Raw genomic sequence first — 18,092 nt, forward strand, 5'->3', positions numbered from 1 at the left:
CAATGTCTCTTTTGTACCGCGACATTGCAATGTGCCCAGCAAAATACTCACATTTTTTAACACTCGTTTATTACAATTATCAGGCTCATCAGGAACTTCTTAGTGGTGCCGACAGCCTTGTCTAACATATATGAGATGTCACAGCAGCTCCTGATTCGTTTCCGCAGTGGACACCACCCCCTGCTCCGCCGTTGGCTCCACCTTGTGGGGAAATCCGACTCGGAACGCTGCCGCCTGTGCGACGAGGAAACAGAGTCGTCTGAACACCTATTGCTCCGCTGTCCGGCCTTAATGACCGAACGCTACCATCGCGGCCTGGGCAACTCCCTGGATGAACTAATCCGTGTTCCAGCGGCAGCTCTAGCGCTGCTGAGGGTAATCCTCAGGCGCCTGAGGTGAAAAAGAAGAAGAACAGCAGCTCCTTAAGTCGATCCTTTCATTTTGGACACAAAGATGCTTGCTGAAACTATGCTTCAATTTGGCGCGCTGTTATGCCTCCAAAATTAGTGCTGACTACCACCAACGAAAATTTGGATTGGATAAATTTATTCATCCTGTATTCGGGAAATTTTATTGTGACAGTAGCAAGAGGGTGAGAATGCAGATACAGGAAAGGCATAGTTACACATAGTTACAAGTTAGACAATACAGTAAGAAAGGGTCGCCCGGAAGGTTATTGATAAATACTATTTAAATCGTTGCTCAAATTCCCTAAATACAAACTGCGAATTACTATTTAGTCATACTTAATGCCCTATTAATTAATAGGCTAAAAAGCTCCACATTTCCCGGACTTTCTTTGTTTTTTTTGTTGGAGAACTTGTTAAGACCCTGACGGACGTACCTTCCTAAGGGGACAACTCATGTACATACAAACTCTTATACACTCACATGTCGGCTCAGTGAAACTGCTCAGGGCCATTGTTGGCTTTTATTGATGTGTAGACCGTGTTGTTTTACCTTGTTTTGTCGCCGGTCGCGGTCCGGGCGACCAAAAGACCACGACCAAAAGACCGGCGACCAATCGACCGCACACGGTCGCAAAGGCCGCAGAACAACAAAGCAAAGCAAAGTATATGGGATTATTAAGAATCAACAAATCAAATCATTAAGAAAGAAAAGCAGCAAAAACACAAAATGAGCAAGAGCGGACGGAGCTACTGCCACCGGCTGCCACTTGAGCGGCGCTATCTTGGTTGTGGTAGCAAAAATGGATACAGACTCTAGAAAAATATGTTGTAGAGTTGGATGAAACTGCAACCACACACAGGAAGTCTTCCACAAGATGGGGAACTTCTGCAGACTGTGACTGAGGTAGAGAATATGCAGAGTCACTCTTCCAAGCTTATCCGCACAGTTCCTCAGTAGTCTGGAGCTGAAGAATCAACAGTAGCAGAGTAGAACCCCTCAACTCCGTTTCCGGCCTGGTAAGCGTTGACAGCTCTTCCATCTTATCCCATGATGGAATGGTTGGTCTGAAGCGTCGCTTCTTCTCCTGGCACTTTTGTCCAGCTCCGAATTTCCAGCGGCATTGAGGTGTTGCTCCTTCTGCTGCGTATTGTAACAGCTAGTCCCATGTGTATGACAGCGTAGGCATGGCTGAATGGTTCCAAAAAAGAAGTAGCAGAAAGAAGCCAGGCTAACAGAACAAAGAAAGTTGTAAAAACATTAAAGTATAAAGTACAAAGTAAAGTAAAAAGGAATGTATTAAGAAATATTAAAATGTAATTTAAAAAAAAGATAGAAAGGCTGTAAAACACGAAAAACAAATAAGAGTGGATAGAGCTACTGCCACTGGCTGCCGCGGGACGGCGCCATCTTGCATCAACATATGTTGCAAGAATCCTAAATATATTAATAAATATAAAGGTAGACTAGATCATTTTGACAGTCATTTCTTTATTTTATACATAACAGCTTTGTTGGTGGGCTGGAAAACAAAAAACTGGATTGCGGGAGGTTGGCTCCTTGAAAAGAAGATCTTGGAGCAAAAAAAGTGTAAATAGCCCGGTATAAAGTATTAAGAGTTCTCTTTTAATACTAATGCTCAGGGACATTTTTTTTCCATTTTCCAGTTTCCATTTACTTTGATTTGCTTTGTACTTTTTGCTTTTGCTTTGTTGTTGTGCGACCTTTGCGACTGTACTGTCTAACTTATAACTATGCCTTTTTCTTGCTAGAGTCACAATGAAATTTCCCGAATACGGGATGAATAAAGTTATCCAATCCAACACAACAGCATGGGCAACATCAGGCTACAGTAAACCATTGATTCTATATGTGTCTAACCGGCATAGTATGCACACATCTGCAGTTGTAATATAGATTTGTAGCGGCCTTCGCAAACAACCCATGTTGTCAAGGTTTGACTGCTGTCCATTACGCCTACCAGAACAGTTTTGTGATAAGGAAAGCATGTTTGCAGTATTTCCACGTCCCTCCTTAAAATGTTTAACATGAAAAACGGGGTCCCTTTCCCTTCTCAAAGAGCAGGGACACTATTGACTTATCCGGATGTTTTGATTAAAAGGTGTGTGACAGTAAATCCTGCAAAGACTATCCCCTTTGACTTTGAAGGAGAACCACACGAGTTTATGATGGAGGCAATGAAGTACACCAAGTTGAGACCAGATTAGGAATCCACTCCTGTATGCAAAGCAGATGTGACGTACTTTGTAGATGTTACAGGGATCATCTTGCGGTTGTTAAGCATGGAGACGACTTTTTGACAGTGAAAGCTGAGAGCACCATACAACCATGTTCCACGCAGTTGGTTGAATTGAAAGGATTGACTTAAGCTTGTAAGTTGCAGAAAGGGAAAACAACGAATCTGTATACCGATTCCACATATGCACATATGTTCATATTGAAGACTGGGACATCTTTTGATCGTATGTTTTGTTACAGATAGATCATTGCAGTAAAGCATGGGTGCCCCCAAACTGACCCCTCTCCACCCCCCGCTGAACACAGATCATTGCAGTGAAGCATGGGGCTTTATATTGCTTTCGTTTGGTGACACGCGCAAGCGGAGTGTTCCCTTTGGTGGATGCGTGCACAGCCACTGGTGACATGCACGAGCGGAGTGTTACGGACGAAGCTGGAGGATCACAGGAGAGGGCTGAGCCCTGGGGACCGTCGTGGACCAGTCAGCATCATACATTTAATCGGTTGATACATTATTCATGTTTGTATTATAAAAACTGGGCTACTTGTTTTGGATGTGTTCTTTTCGACCCAGAGCTCTATATTATATAAGCTCTGTATTAGATTTATATATTAGGAATAAATATTATGTGGAGTAACCCAGCGTATCCTGCTTGTCTCTTCCGGATTTGAGCAATCCCGATTTGTTAGGACGATAAGTCAGTCATAGTTTCATATAGATAAAAGCAGTTGGAGTCAGATACCAGGGCTTATCGTCTAACAATATATATGCACATACATTCCACATATGTGTCGTTTGTCTGGAGCAGTATGGAAACAGGGAGGGTATATAAAAAGTAATGGGACACCAATACACCACCAAAAACAAATTTTGGAGTTGATTTCAGCAATGATGCAACCAACGCCTTGCGATTATCAAGGACCAAGCACAAAAAAGGGAACGATGTCATTGTGCATGGAAATAACACGGCCGATGAAGCAGCAACGTTGGACTCTAAAAGTCCGGGGACAGTCCTGGCTCCATTGATGTCGAGAGAACCAGTTGCTACACCTGAAGATATTATGTTGATGCAACAAAATGCAGAGCTAAGTGAATGTAGCTTGTGGGAACAAAGAGTTGCCTCAAAAGATGGTAATGTTTTGTGGAGATCACATGAAGGGCTGATTGTTGCACCATTGTCGCTGCTGACAGTGCTCACATCAGAAGTGCACATTTTAGATCATTGTGCAAGGGGGGAAGTTTTAAGAAAGATAAAACAGCAAGAATATTGGTCACGATACTTTCAGGCATTGGTAGATGTTGGGACAAAGTGAAATTTGTGGACAAAAGAATGTACGAAAAGGCATACCTACACCAATTGGCCACATGAAGGTCCATGCCAACATCATGTTCTAGATTTTCTAGACATGATCAAATCAGTGCAAAGAAAAAGATAAATGTTGGTAGTGATCGACTGATTTAGCAGCCGAGTTGAAGCAACATAGTCAAATGATCAGAGCGCAGAGACCATTGTTAAATTCTTGTTAAGGGAATTAATTCCGTGACTTGGTATACCATCATAAATAATGTCAGACAATGATCCAGTGTTTGTGCAAAAAGGAATTCTGCAACAATTGCGAGTAAAACAAGGGTTAGGTTGTGTCTTCCATCCCCAATTAGAAGGTATGGTGGAAAAAGTGAATGGGATGCTTGAGGCTAAGCTTAATAAAATATGTGCTAGCACAAAGCTAGGATGTGCTGCCCCTGGCTCTAATGAGCTACTGCATGCAAACTAACCGAATTATGCACGCACATCGCATGAAATGCTTATGGGCCGACCCATGACTGCATCACATGAGAGGTCACAAGAGGCCCCCACTTGAGCAATTACAAAGTTAAATAAATGACTACTTAAAACAATTAACTGCCATAAACGGTGCAATGTATCTCCAGGAGAAGAGCAGGGCTCCAGCACCCTCGACGTGACAGACGGCTTGGTGGTGCCTGGCGATCAGGTGTACATCAAGTTGTACAGGCGAATATGGCATGAGCAGAGGGCCTCTACAAGGTGGTTCGGTCAACACCAACAGCTGTCCAGGTGGAAGGGAGTACAACGTGGTATCACCTGAACGACTGTACTAAAGTGCATCGGGACAAAATTAAGTTAAAGGAGGAGCCCAATGTTTACTAATCACCTGCTGGTAATGGTCTGCATGCTCTGGGCACCCTTAGATACCAGTGAACCAATCCAAGGGAAAAGTGAAGCCATTCAATGAATATGTTCAAACCATCAAGCACGCTGTTGGAAGACGGCTCATAACCGCTACGGTACTGCTAACAGCGTTAGCAAGATGATGTAGAGGTGGTTTAGAGGTGGCGGAACTTTGGGCTGCAAAAATTAAAACCTTGCAAGTAGGAAATCTGGAAGATGTGTGATCAGTTGGAGTCGCATTATTGGGACAAAATTTATGTGGGGTTGACTTTAAAATAAGGAAGTAATCTGTAGAGTGGGGACTAATCAGTGAAAGGATATCGATATTGAAAAAAACTAAAGTGGAGGGACCCATACCATGACTTTATCCTTATTGTGGAGAGGGGAAAAAGAGGCAAAACAACCAATTAAACAAGCATATTTACTAAATATGTATTATAATCAGACAGCAGTGGATAAAAAAATAGCAGTTGCCGGTGAAGCTGTTTAAGCGCCAAGCTAGGGCATCCCTGGTAGACACCGTCATAAACATTACTTGGACTGAAGCTACCCCCAGCAGCCCTGACCAAGCTTGCATGATAAGGTAACGACTGTTGAATCGAGAAATGTTCTGAACACATCTAAATCTGTGACTGTGACAAAAGTGGCACCTCACTATAGCACCAGTTGTGATGACATCAGGAGCAACATCAAAATCTGTAAAGTCAAATGACAAACTGACATACTCCAATGTATGATTATTATTGTGATAACTGCAATGACACCAATTACGAATCAGAGAGTAATTATCATACCTGTCAACTTATGCGTTTTCACACACAGACACACCGGCGTTTTGTCGTTGTTACCTTGCAGTTCGTCTTTCTATGGGCATATAAGCCATCGATTCAATTATCATTTTTTTTAACAGACAAATGCGGATTACACGCGAGTAACTACGGCAATGCATTTGCTTTGAAACGAAGAATACGCTTTGCTTAACTATTGAACTTGCTTTGCTACTCACTATTTCTATGGTAACCGCTAGTAGAGTTACTCGCTGTTGCCTCACGTCACTTGCGAAAGGTATGCTGGGATCAAGAGTTGCGGGAAGAAGCGACGCCGAGTACAGCCACATGTAGACATGTAGAAAAGAATGTGTAATGTGTGCGTCCGTAAAAGAACAACCACACACACACACACTGAGTGGGGTTCAAATTCAAAGAAAAGCTAAAATTAGAGGGGAGTTGGAGAAACAATTTTGTACGTTGAAAGGGAATTTACATTTTACGTGTCAAAAAGGGGGAGGAATGATATATGATCCTCTTGTATTTAGAGATGTGGCTGCATTGACTGAACAAATCCCTCCTCTGGCGAGGGAAGTCCATGGCTGATGAGGCTCTTGGCCTAGATGAGTAGACAGAGTTGTGCGCTTGGTGACATGAGACAGGCCATATCAGCTTCCTGTACTCAACATCAGGTACGAATGATAGAGGAGCAGCAACTACTAGACACCCACATGAAACTCCATTGACCCAGGTGTCAGACGCCTTGTTTAGGGCAATTAAAAATACCTTCCCAAGACCCCATGACTTGGCCCCAACCGTGTTCCCATACACCAATGGAGTGGGAGGTCCGGTGCACTATGAACAGTGTGTTAAAGACTGGATAGAAAGCACCGGCCGCCATCTATCCGGCATATTTGAAAGTGAAACCTTATTCCGAACAGCTATTGTCGAGGGTCTTCCGGAACCTGTGAAAAAGGAGTTAAAGAAGGACCCCGACTTGTTGACAGGTGACAAACCTAGATTTAAACATCACCTGACTCACCATTGTAAGATGTATGATGGCGAGAAGGTCAAAGAAAAAGCCGAATCACAAAATTTGACCTCTACTCTGTTAAAACTCCAACTTTCCAAATTACATAGTGAAGCCAAACTATCTAAACAGGAAAAGACAGGGCAATCGGCCCAGATGTTCCAGGGCTATGTTGGGTCCCGAGGTGTTGGTCAGTTCCATGGTGGATACGGTGGTCGCGGGCGTGGTTTCTCTAGTGGCCGGGGAAGAGGGTACTCGGGACAAGGCCAACAAGGCAACTGTTTTATGTGTGGCGGTATTGGACACTAGAGACGTGATTGTCCCAGTCAACAGCAGCAACAGCAACAACTGTTCCTGCGGCAACCCATAACACAGCAGTATGGCCCACCACAGCAACAGCGGCCTACGTGCGGAGGAGGACGAGGCACTGGCAGACCATGACGGCCCCAGCAGCCGGCTCAGTCACCGGGACAATATTACCAGGGCAGAGATGATTCTTACGGTCCATGGGATCCTCCACACTCTGAATAGAGGTGCCCGAGAGGCTCGGAAAGCAGTGGTACGGCAGACCCAATGCTTCACATGAAAGTCAACGGCTTCCATTCCTAAGTTCATTCACCCCGAACACCTGTGAATTTGATGGGAAGAGACTTGTTGATGTCTATTGGAGCTACCATCTTATGTGGGCCGGATGGCCTCACAGTGACTTTACCAAATGGTGCAAAGATTCCGTGTTCACAACCAGTATGGACATGTGGACAGCGGTTGATGTGTCCTTTGCAACAAGATTCAGAGGTAGCAACGATCTATTGGTCACGTCTTGAGCCTGAAACTCCGGCCACTGGGGGACTGTTGTCTGTTAATCACCTGTGGAAACCATTCATTGACTCACTCCGGCCTTACCATTCGCCCATGGATGATTGTACGTTGTTTATGACTTAGTCTATCGAGACCGTTTTAAGAAGGTTCTTGGAACACCCTGGCAGTTGAAATCCACCAAAATCTAAAATCAAAGACCAAAATCTTTGTGGGTCCGGAAGGTGTAGCGTCATATGTTGATTTGGATAAATTGCAAAAAGTGTGGTGCAAAATGTCGGACACAGCCGACCCACACATTTCTTTGGGTCCGTCTCTTGGTCATGAAGCTCGCCAACTCGGTCCAATGGTCAAGAAACTTCTTAAAGTCACAGACTGGCAGTCCACTGACACCCCAGGACTGACTTATTCCAAAATGTACGACTCTTATCAGATTGACCCACAGACTCCATTGTTAAACTCCTCCATTTTGGAAGAAACAATGGCAAGAAGCCCACTTTAAGGCCAGCACCCCTTCACAGATGCGGACACCCCTCACCCGACAAACTAAGCACACCCTGTGCAAACAAAAAGAGGGGGGTCGCCCATAGAGCTTACTGCTCTTTTTACACCAAACAAAGGGCAATGAAGACTACCACAAGAGAGAGAGATACAGAGAGATGTAGAGAGAGACAGAGAGAGTTGACAGTATTGTGATATATTCATGACAAATTATGGGTCCTTTATTAAACACTGAAATTTATATTAGGAAATGCCTAGTGAAAGGTTATTTCCCCTAAATTTTAATTCTGGTAACATTGAGCTACAGAAAATGGCATTCATCCAAATTATTAATGATATCAAACATGAAGAAAACAATGCAGAAATGGCATTTATACAAATTATTAGGTAAATTGTACCTGACAAGTTTAGATAAAAAAAATAATTTAGGATAGGCATGATAGGTACGAGACGTACGGTGTTTGTAAGGTTTTTTGGGGGTTTGTAAGGGGAATCAATAATCATTTATAAGGGCAGTTATCGGCAGAGGTTGACAGGTATGGGTTCTCTCAGTTGAAATGTTTGAGGAGACAGGTAAGATAAACTTTTTTGACGTGATCAGACGTAATGGAAAGCACTCCAATATTGATTGGAAAGATTATTGCTCAGGGAGCAATGCTGTAAGCCATAAGGAACTTTTTATATTGGTTTTATTGTCTCCATAGCGTTTCAATTGAAACTAAACCTTCTTACAGATAGTTAAAGTAAACAATTAGGAAGAAAATAGATAATGTAACTAGATTTTAATGTTATGCCTGACTATTGAAAAATATTGATTAAGAAAGTTTTATAGGAGATGATTGGCAAACTCCAAAGATAATGGAATGTTACATTTGATAAAAAGACTACTAGTTTGGGATATTTTGAATTTCAAACAACTGAGTTTAATATGCAACGCGATACACATTATTGAATGAATTGTGACTTGATTAGTATGCATGTTATAAGTAATGAGTTTTAATTTCTCTAAAGGACACAGTTATGCTAAAATTATTAACCCTGACAAACAAGGGGTGGTTACATTTTAGTAGGTTCAATTCTATTCAGAATTATAAATGTGTACATTTGTTTCTGGATATTAATTGACGTGAATGTAACTATTGCAGAGAACGGGAAAACTGTTCCTGAGGAGAAAGCAGCCTAGTTTGCTTTTTGTATTTTCCTATTTTTAGTATGATTAGTTAATTTGTGTAATTACAGGAAAGAGAAATTGGCAAAAATAATGTACGGCACCAAAATGTCTTGGCTTCAAGCCCTCCCATTGGCTTTACTCTCTATTCGTCAAACCATCAACAAAACCACAAATTTTGCCCCATTTGAATTACTTACGGGCCGGCTGATGCGAGGTACCAGTTCCTCACTCACCCCATATGAAGAGGTTCCATTACCCGATCTCTCACATGCAGCATATTGGTCTCAACTGCATTCTCTTGTATCTAGTATATCTTCACAGGTACAGGAGGCTGCTACAGCTGCACATGATCACCCACAAGATCCTCTAAAGGCGCCTTAGATTCTCCCGGGGACAGGTCACATTCATTTAAACATGACACATAGTTCCTGGTCTGCACTGGGCTTATCCCAGTCCAAGAGAGGGAAGTGGGGTACAGGATGTTTTGGCTTATTGATTATTGTTTTAATTTATCTCTTGTTATTTTTGAAGGAGCGCTCCACACGTGTATGTCATACTCCTGTTGGGCGATCTCCAATCAGACGGATGTGGCTCCAATGACACCGCAATCTCCAACAAATGAGACACCACTAGCTTCCTAACCCTGTGTGCGTGGTTCTCAGATACCGATTCATGCTAGCCAGTGGGGATGTGTAAAAAACCCAGTACTACTCAGGGGAAAACTGGCAAGGTGACTCCGTCAATCGTATCCCCTAAATCGAGTGAAGTGGACGATTGGTTTAGAATGACTACAGGTATTAAAGCAGTATCTAACAATTGGCTGTTAATGGTAGAGCAAGCTGCCAGCGAAACCCAAGATGATTGTCTCGTGTGTATGGGTGCTCGACCCGTACTCCGCATTGTTTCGGCCCCAGTCGACAATGAATGTATTGTGGACCTCCTAAAAAACACCAATCCGACATTTAATTGTTCTAATTACGATTCGATATTCCCACTTGACCAAGAGGATAAAGAAAAAACAATTTTTGACAAATCAGTGGCCCGCCAAAATTTTACCTGTCTCAAATTGAACTTGACTGGAAAATCATTGGGAAGCATTCCGTCTGACTGGTGTGTAGTAAATTTGTCTTTTTCAGTACCACACCCCTTATCCCGAGCTAACTTCAGGTTATGGTGTGGAAGCAATAAGTTGTATAATAGATTACCCACAAATGTTTCTGGTGTGTGTTCTTCGGTGTCTTTGTTGCTTCCGGTTTCTGTTTCCCCAGTGGATCTCACAACTGAAATACGATTACCTTCAAACCTGAAGAATGTCTTGCATCGCAATAAGAGAGCATCACCCACCTGGATGGGTAAGTCCGACCCCACCTATATTGACGCCATAGGCGTCCCACGTGGCGTTCCTGATGAGTATAAACTGGTTGATCAGGTTTCAGCAGGATTCGAAAGTATTCTAATTTGGGTCACCCCTAACAAAAATGTTGATCGCATTAAAATATCCAACGACTTGGCAATTACACTTGAGTCGTTTGAGGCGGTACATGAACAGTTAGCGGCAACATCTCATGCCTTTCCAAGATCGTATGGCATTAGACATGTTATTGGCTGAGAAGGATGGTGTGTGATATCTTTGGTGATGCCTGTTGCACTTTCATCCCTAATAACACTGCTCCAAATGGACGTGTCACCAAAGCCTTAGAAGGCCTCTGAACCCTGACTAATAAGATGGCAGACCATTCAGGTGTGGGCGCCTCAATCTGGGACCACTGGATGAATCATTTCGGTGACTGGAAAGGTTTGGTGGGCAGCGTCCTCATCTGTTGCTGTGTTCACTGCTTTACTTATTCTTTGTGGCTGTTGCATCATCCCCTTAGCTCGTACTCTGGTTGTTCGTTTGATCAATAGGGCAGTCGGACTACTCCCTAAAGGTCAGTATGCTCAGTTGCCCCAAACTGACCCCTCTGCACCCCCGCTGAGCTGTGTTCAAGGATACACTAATGTAGTGCTTTTTCGTTTCTCTTCTTACTAACCTGTGTGTTGTTTGTCGGTGTGGACTCTTTGGGAGACCAAGAGAGGGAATGAAGACTATGACATATTTTAACCATATAATCTAATGAAGACTATGACATATTTTACTCATATTTTATTACAACTGCTTCATTTTTAAATATTACTACTGTAAGATTAAACAATTGTTTTTAGCTTAATGACCACGCGAACGGAAGGTCCCGCTATAATAATGCTTGTACAATGAACAAAGGCTCTGTCTGAGATTCTTTTGAGGTTGATTACAGACAGCTTCCATACAATGCCAAGCTGATAAGGAGTGGAGCTCCAATGCCAGCGGAGTTACGGAGGCGAGTGGACGGACAGTGGAAAATCCCAAGAAAGATGGCACCTTTCAAGACAGTCATGGACCAGTCACCCTCTTATTGTTAATCAGCTAATGAATATTCATATTTGTATTATTATAACTGGGCAAACTCGGGTTTGGGTGTTGTCTTTCTCATCCTCCACTGTGCACAGACGCTCAGCTGGTTTATGTTTGGGAGGGGGACCCGAAGCTCTGTATAGATCAATTTGTCAAGAATAAATCATATGTGGATTAAGCCGCTCAACCCTGGTCTTTCCTCCGATGCTGAATACGCAACAATTGTTAGACGGGATAAAACAGATTAAGGAATTGGAGTCAGATGCTAAAACTTTACGTCTAACACCAGCTACTATTTGCGAATGGATTGTGGCCTGGCGATCGACATCAACACAGCTTTACGAAGCATGGAAGACAGCATTGGAATAGTTACGCTAGCTACCAGCTAGCTACTATTTGCAAATGTATTGTGGCCTGGCGATCGACATCAACACAGCTTTACGAAGCATGGAAGACAGCGTTGGAATAGTTACGCTAGCTACTATTTGCGAATGGATTGTGGCCGCCTGGACGAACGTATAAAACTCAGCGTTTTCGATGACTCATTTGGACAATTGTTCAATTCGGACACAGGAAATGAGGACTTTGATGGATTTGTGGGTGATGATGACGTGAGTGCATTGTAAAATTGCTAAATAAAGTACAACCGAACTCAGTTTTGCCGTTGCCTTTTTAAAAACGTGTTTTTAGTGTGTGGGTGTAGCATGTATGTTTAAGCTGGTGTATGTTTTGCCATGCCTGGCTGCGTCTATAAAAACGGTGCGTCCTTTGTGTGTGTAAAATACAGAAATAGCACTCGTTACTCACACTGCGGCTAAAAATATGATGCCCCGTATAGTCGTGAAAGTACGGTAGAGAGGCCTGTAATTGTCAACATAGGTAAACCTCAACCATGGGTACATGGTCGATTGGTCACCGGTCTTTTGGTCGCCCGGAAGGTTATTGATAATTACCATTTAAATCGTTGCTCAAATTCCCTAAATACAAACTGAGAATTACTATTTAGTCATACTTAATGCCCTATTAATTATTAGGCTTAAGAAAAGCTCCAAATGTCCTGGACGTTTATTGTTTTTTGTTGGAGAACTTGTTAAGACCCTGACTGACGTACCTTCCTAAGGGGACAACTCATGTACATACAAACTCATACACTCACACGTCGGCTCAGTGAAACTGCTCATGGCCATTGTTGGCTTTTATTGATGCGTAGACCGTGTTGTTTTACCTTGTTTTGTCTCCGGTCTTTTGGTCGCCGGTCTTTTGGTCGCCCGTTGTCGCGGTCGGGGCGACCAATCGACCGCACACGTCAACCATGAGACCGAATGTGAAAAAAAACAGAAAATCACATTGTTTGATTTTTAAAGAATTTATTTGAAAATCATGGTGGAAAATAAGTATTTGATCAATACCAAAAGTTCATCTCAATACTTTGTTATGTACCATTTGTTGGCAATAACGGAGGCCAAACGTTTTCTGTAACTCTTCACAAGCTTTTCACACACTGTTGCTGGTATTTTGGCCCATTCCTCCAAGCAGATCTGGTGTGCCGTGGGAAATTGCAAGTCATACAATGTAATATTCTGAGAGAAAAATTCATATGAATATAACGAGATTAAAATTGAATGATTACAAGTTTAATATCAAAATATGATGAAAGTTAACTTATAGAATATACTATTACAAGATTCAAATTGTGAAACAGTCATTTTGATGCTTATTTTTCTCTAACATGAACCGGAAGCTTTTTGGTTTCGAGGGCATCAACCTTTGCCGACGTAAAGTCTGTGAGCACATTTTTTAAAGTGATATTAGAAGTTTTAAGTAATATTTGGATAAAAGTCATAAAATTATCCGATTAAAAACATTACATTACTCAATTTTGCATCACTCGAACCGGAAGTTGTTCAAGGTCTGCAGACATAAACTTTTGGTGACATTAGGTCAGTGTGAAAAATTTGATATTCCAATAATTTTGGGGGTACAGACGCTCCCCTACTTACGAACATTCAACTTACGAACAACGGTACATACGAACATGTCTGCAAATTGCGTTTAAGTCCAAAAATGTTCGTAAGTCCAATTTTGTATTTCGCGTCTTTTTCGGAGTAGTACTTCTTTCCGCCGCTAATACCGACGCCTGGCGCTGTGAGAGCTCAGCTCCCCCAGCATCTACCTTCTTCTTCGTTGCAATGCGGAAGTGCGTGAATGTATCTCCAGTGTGCAAAGAACCTTTTTCATTTGTATCATTAAATATCTCATGCATCCAATTATGAATATGGTTGGTAAAAAGCTAAAGGCTTCTATTGAGGGAGTTGCAAGGAAGAGGCAAGCCATTTCATTTGAAACGAGTGGCAATAATAACGAAGCTTGATGAGTGAGAGTGGTGAGCGTTGCACATTCAGTACCATTTATAAACAGAAAGATCGAGCAGCAGGACCCAAATATTGAACGTTGCACAAAGTTTGCAAATCAATTGAATGATGCCATACAGTGCTACTGCATCATTTATGATGAAAAAAAGAAGAAAACTGTGCAATCGTCATTAGGTCGCTTCTTTTGGCCAGTTTCTAATACATAAATCTATCTCTCTCTCTACAGTACTGTACATATTCTCTCCATTTTATTAAATTTTTTTTTTTCAGTACAAACCAATGCGTGTTACTTATACAAGCCTTAAACATACAAATGCACTTATATAAACCTTCAATATACTTATATAGGCCTTAAACATAAATTATAATACAAAATATAGCACTAAATCAACTTACAAACAATCGCTCGGAACCAATTGCGTTCGTAAGTTGAGGAGTGTCTGTATATGTAATTCCTGCTGATAAAATTTTGATGAGAATGACTATTGTTATATATAATAATAATTATAATAATAATAATAAGACATAGGTTACATAGTTTTAAATTAAAAGATTTTGGGATGGTGGTGTCCCTTGAGATTTTCTCAATGCAAAAAGTGTGCCGCAGCTCAAAAAAGGTTGGGAAACTGCTCAAGAGGAGTGATGTTTTGGGGCTGTCTTTGGGCAAAACGAACTTTCAACTCCCTCCACAGATTTTCTATGGGGTTGAGATCTGGAGACTGGCTAGGCCACTCCAGGACCTTGAAATTCTTCTTACGAAACCACTCCTTTGTTGCCCTAGCTGTGTTTGGGATCATTGTCATTCTGAAAGACCGAGCCACGTCTCATCTTCGATGTCCTTGATAATGGAAGGAGATTTTCACTCAAAATCTCTCGATACATGGCCCCATTCATTCTTTCCTTTGCACAGATCAGTCGTCCTGGTCCTTTTGCAGAAAAACAGTCCCAAAGCATGATGTTTCCACCCCCATTCTTCACAGTGGGTATGGTGTTCTTCGGATGCAATTCAATATTATTTCTCCTCCAAACACGAGAACCTGTGTTTCTACCAAAAAGTTCTATTTTGGTTTCATCTGAACATAACACATTCTCCCAGTCCTCTTCTGGCAGTGCAGGATTTGAGTCCCTGGCAGCGGATTGTGGTACAGATAGTAGCCTTTGTTACTGTGGTCCCAGTTCTCTGTAGGTCATTCACTAGGTACCCTACGTGTGGTTCTGGGATTTTTGCTCACCGTTCTTGTTATCATTGACACCACGGGGTGAGATCTTGCATGGAGCCCCAGATCGAGGGAGATTATCAGTGGTCTTGTATGTCTTCCATTTTCTAATGATTGCTCCCACAGTTGATTTCTTTACACCAAGCATTTTACCTACTGCAGATACAGTCTTCCCAGCCTGGTGCAAGGTCTACAATTTTGTCTCTGGTGTCCGTGGACAGTTCTTTGGTCTTGGCCATAGTGGAGTTTGGAGTGTGAGAGACTGAGGTTGTCGACAGGTACCTTTTATACTGATGAGATAAAAAAAGATGCTATTAATACAGGTAACGAGTGGAGACCATGTTAGACCTTGTTAGAAGAGGTTAGACCTCTATGACAGCCAGAAATCTTGCTTGTTTGTAGGTGACCAAATACTTATTTTCCACTCTAATTTGGAAATAAATTCTTTAAGAAAAATCAAACAATCTCATTTTCTGGTTTTTTTTCCACATTCTGTCTCTCCTAGTTGAGGTTTACCCATGTTGACAATTACAGGCCTCTCTAATCTGTTCAAGTAGAACCTGCACAATTGGTGGTTGACTAAATACTTATTTGCCCCACTGTATGTACATCCACACACATGCACACATATCTACAGGCACATGTGCACATCCACACACTCACACATACCTACCCCCACACACGCGCTCATACACACTCCTATCCATAACAGCAAGATACCATGATTGCATAAATTGTCAAGTTTCGGATTAAATTACCAAACCGATCTCCTCTCTTCAATTCCTTGTTTCCTGACCGACACCCCCAAATGAACATAATCCATATTGAGCAAGCACCTTATACAGTCCAAGAAAAACCTCTCCAACATGTGTGGTCCTTCGAGCCGTATATCCTCTGTTTACTTGGGACAATATGGAGTTTGAAGCCAGTGGAGCAAGGCCTAAGAGGCAGACACGTCCACCAACTCGTCTATCTTGAAGACAATGAGGCAAGGCACAGGCAGTGAGACAGGTGAGAACTTGACCTAAATCAGCCATCTCAGGAAGAAGCATTTTAAGAGCATCCCTCACCGCTTCGCCTCACCTCACCAAGACAGATACAATTGGTGGAACGCAGAGTTCCAAGAGTCAGACTTGTACTCCAGAGAAGGTCAGAGTTACAGTTTAGAACGTCAGCTCGGTCACCCAAGGTATCCAGTGAGGAACTCCAGGGCCAAAGCTCAATAACTACCTCCAACTCACCCTGTATCGACAACCACTGCGATAAAAGAACTTCGGAGCAGCCTGATACAGCAGTCGAAGCTACCGATGCAAGTCAACTCCATTCAAGAAGAAATAGGTAAACTAGACCAAGCTATAACAAATCTCCAGCAAGCATCACACTACAGCATTATCAACAACCGGGAGACCACTTCCATCCCAGCTGAAGAGCAAGAGGAGTGGCCTGAACTCCGCCATGGCCTGAGCCAGTTAGCTCCTTCCACCGTAGAGCGAGTAGACCAGTTAAATGTAGAATTAAAGCAGTTAAAGGGCCAAGCCATGTCAGCAGGCAACAAAGAAGGACTTCTAGAAGACGTTACACCACCACTACACCAAAAACCTCATCAGTCTGAGAAGCAGTCCATTATCCAGCCTAAGTATCAACCTGCACCAGTTCTAGCTATGCTTTACTAAACTGCCTATACACCTGGGCAGTTAGTGAATCTACATCAGCCTGCCTACGCACAACAAATGCCGTCCGGATCAATGTTCTGTCTAATTTTTTGTTTGTCTGGGTAGAAAGACAACCTCCCTGAGCACACTGAGTACCAGTGTGAGCAACATCATCTTTGCTCGCTATGGGCACACACCGGTATCACACCTACCATACGCAGGTGCATGTCTACTACACATTAATGATTTAGTAATAATAAAATGTAATGATTAATATCTGTGAATGGGCGACCCGGCGGATGAGTGGTTCGCGCGTCGGCCTCACAGCTCTGGGGTCCTGGGTTCAAATCCAGGTCGGTCCACCTGTTTTGAATTTGCATATTCTCCCTGGGCCTGCGTGGGTTTTCTCTGAGTACTACGTTTTCCTACCACATCCCAAAAATATGCATTGTAGGCTGATTGGACACTCTAAAATTGCCCCTAGGTATGGGTCTGAGTGTGCATGGCTGTCCGTCTCCTTGTGCCCTGCGATCGGCTGGCCACCGATACAGGGTGTCCCCCGCCCCTGGCCCAAAGTCAGCAGGGATAGGCTCCAGCACCCCCCGCGAGTGATTAAGTGGATAAAGAGGTACAGAAAATGAATGAAAGAATATCTATGAACAAAACATCTTCATAAATGCCATTAGAATATGCACAAATCCAACTTAAATTTTACCTTATTTTACACATCTGTCCTTCTCATTCTCGTTCAAATGACTTTTCTGCTGAACGTATCACTTGAGATAGTCAAGTTTCCATTTATATGCAATATTTTCCATGATTTTGCTTTGATTTATTTAATAAGGGATAGCACATATTAATGAACATATTTATATTCATGTTAATGAACATATATATATGTAAGATTATAGCCGAGGGCTAGTTTCCATTTATAGTCCATTGTGTAGGTTGAAGACAAACGATCACACATACTAGACACACATGCACGCACGCACACAACCACACACACCAGATTTAGACAGTTCTCACCTGATTTTGCCGCTTGTTCTTCTATTTGCACAGTAAAGTAAAAAGGAATGTATTAAGAAATATTAAAATGTAATTAAAAAAAAGATAGAAGGGCTGTAAAACAAGAAAAACATAAGAGCGGACAGAGCTACTGCCACTGGCTGCCGCATGAACGGCGCCATCATGGAGGGGGGAAGTATGGACTTTATTTTGTGCGCGCCATATGATTGCTGCTGCGCGGAGAAGACGAGAGTAGTGCGCAATTGCG

General features: G+C 42.5%; 1 protein-coding gene across 7 annotated transcripts in view; it reads right to left on the minus strand.

The window, feature by feature from the left end:
* The window catches only part of gpx7 (glutathione peroxidase 7), a 69,810-nt gene that overhangs the window by 24,792 nt on the left and 26,926 nt on the right, over positions 1-18,092 (minus strand). For 2 of the 7 annotated variants that reach the window (XM_077594654.1, XM_077594652.1), the window contains exon 2: positions 14,202-15,454. The exons of the other annotated variants lie outside the window; for them this stretch is intronic. The gene's annotated coding sequence lies outside the window, so the exon portion shown is untranslated. Of the gene's footprint in view, positions 1-14,201; positions 15,455-18,092 lie in introns of those variants that run through there. 7 annotated transcript variants of the gene reach the window in all.

This window comes from Stigmatopora argus, chromosome 24, assembly GCF_051989625.1.
Source record: "Stigmatopora argus isolate UIUO_Sarg chromosome 24, RoL_Sarg_1.0, whole genome shotgun sequence".
NCBI classification, from domain to species: domain Eukaryota; kingdom Metazoa; phylum Chordata; class Actinopteri; order Syngnathiformes; family Syngnathidae; genus Stigmatopora; species Stigmatopora argus.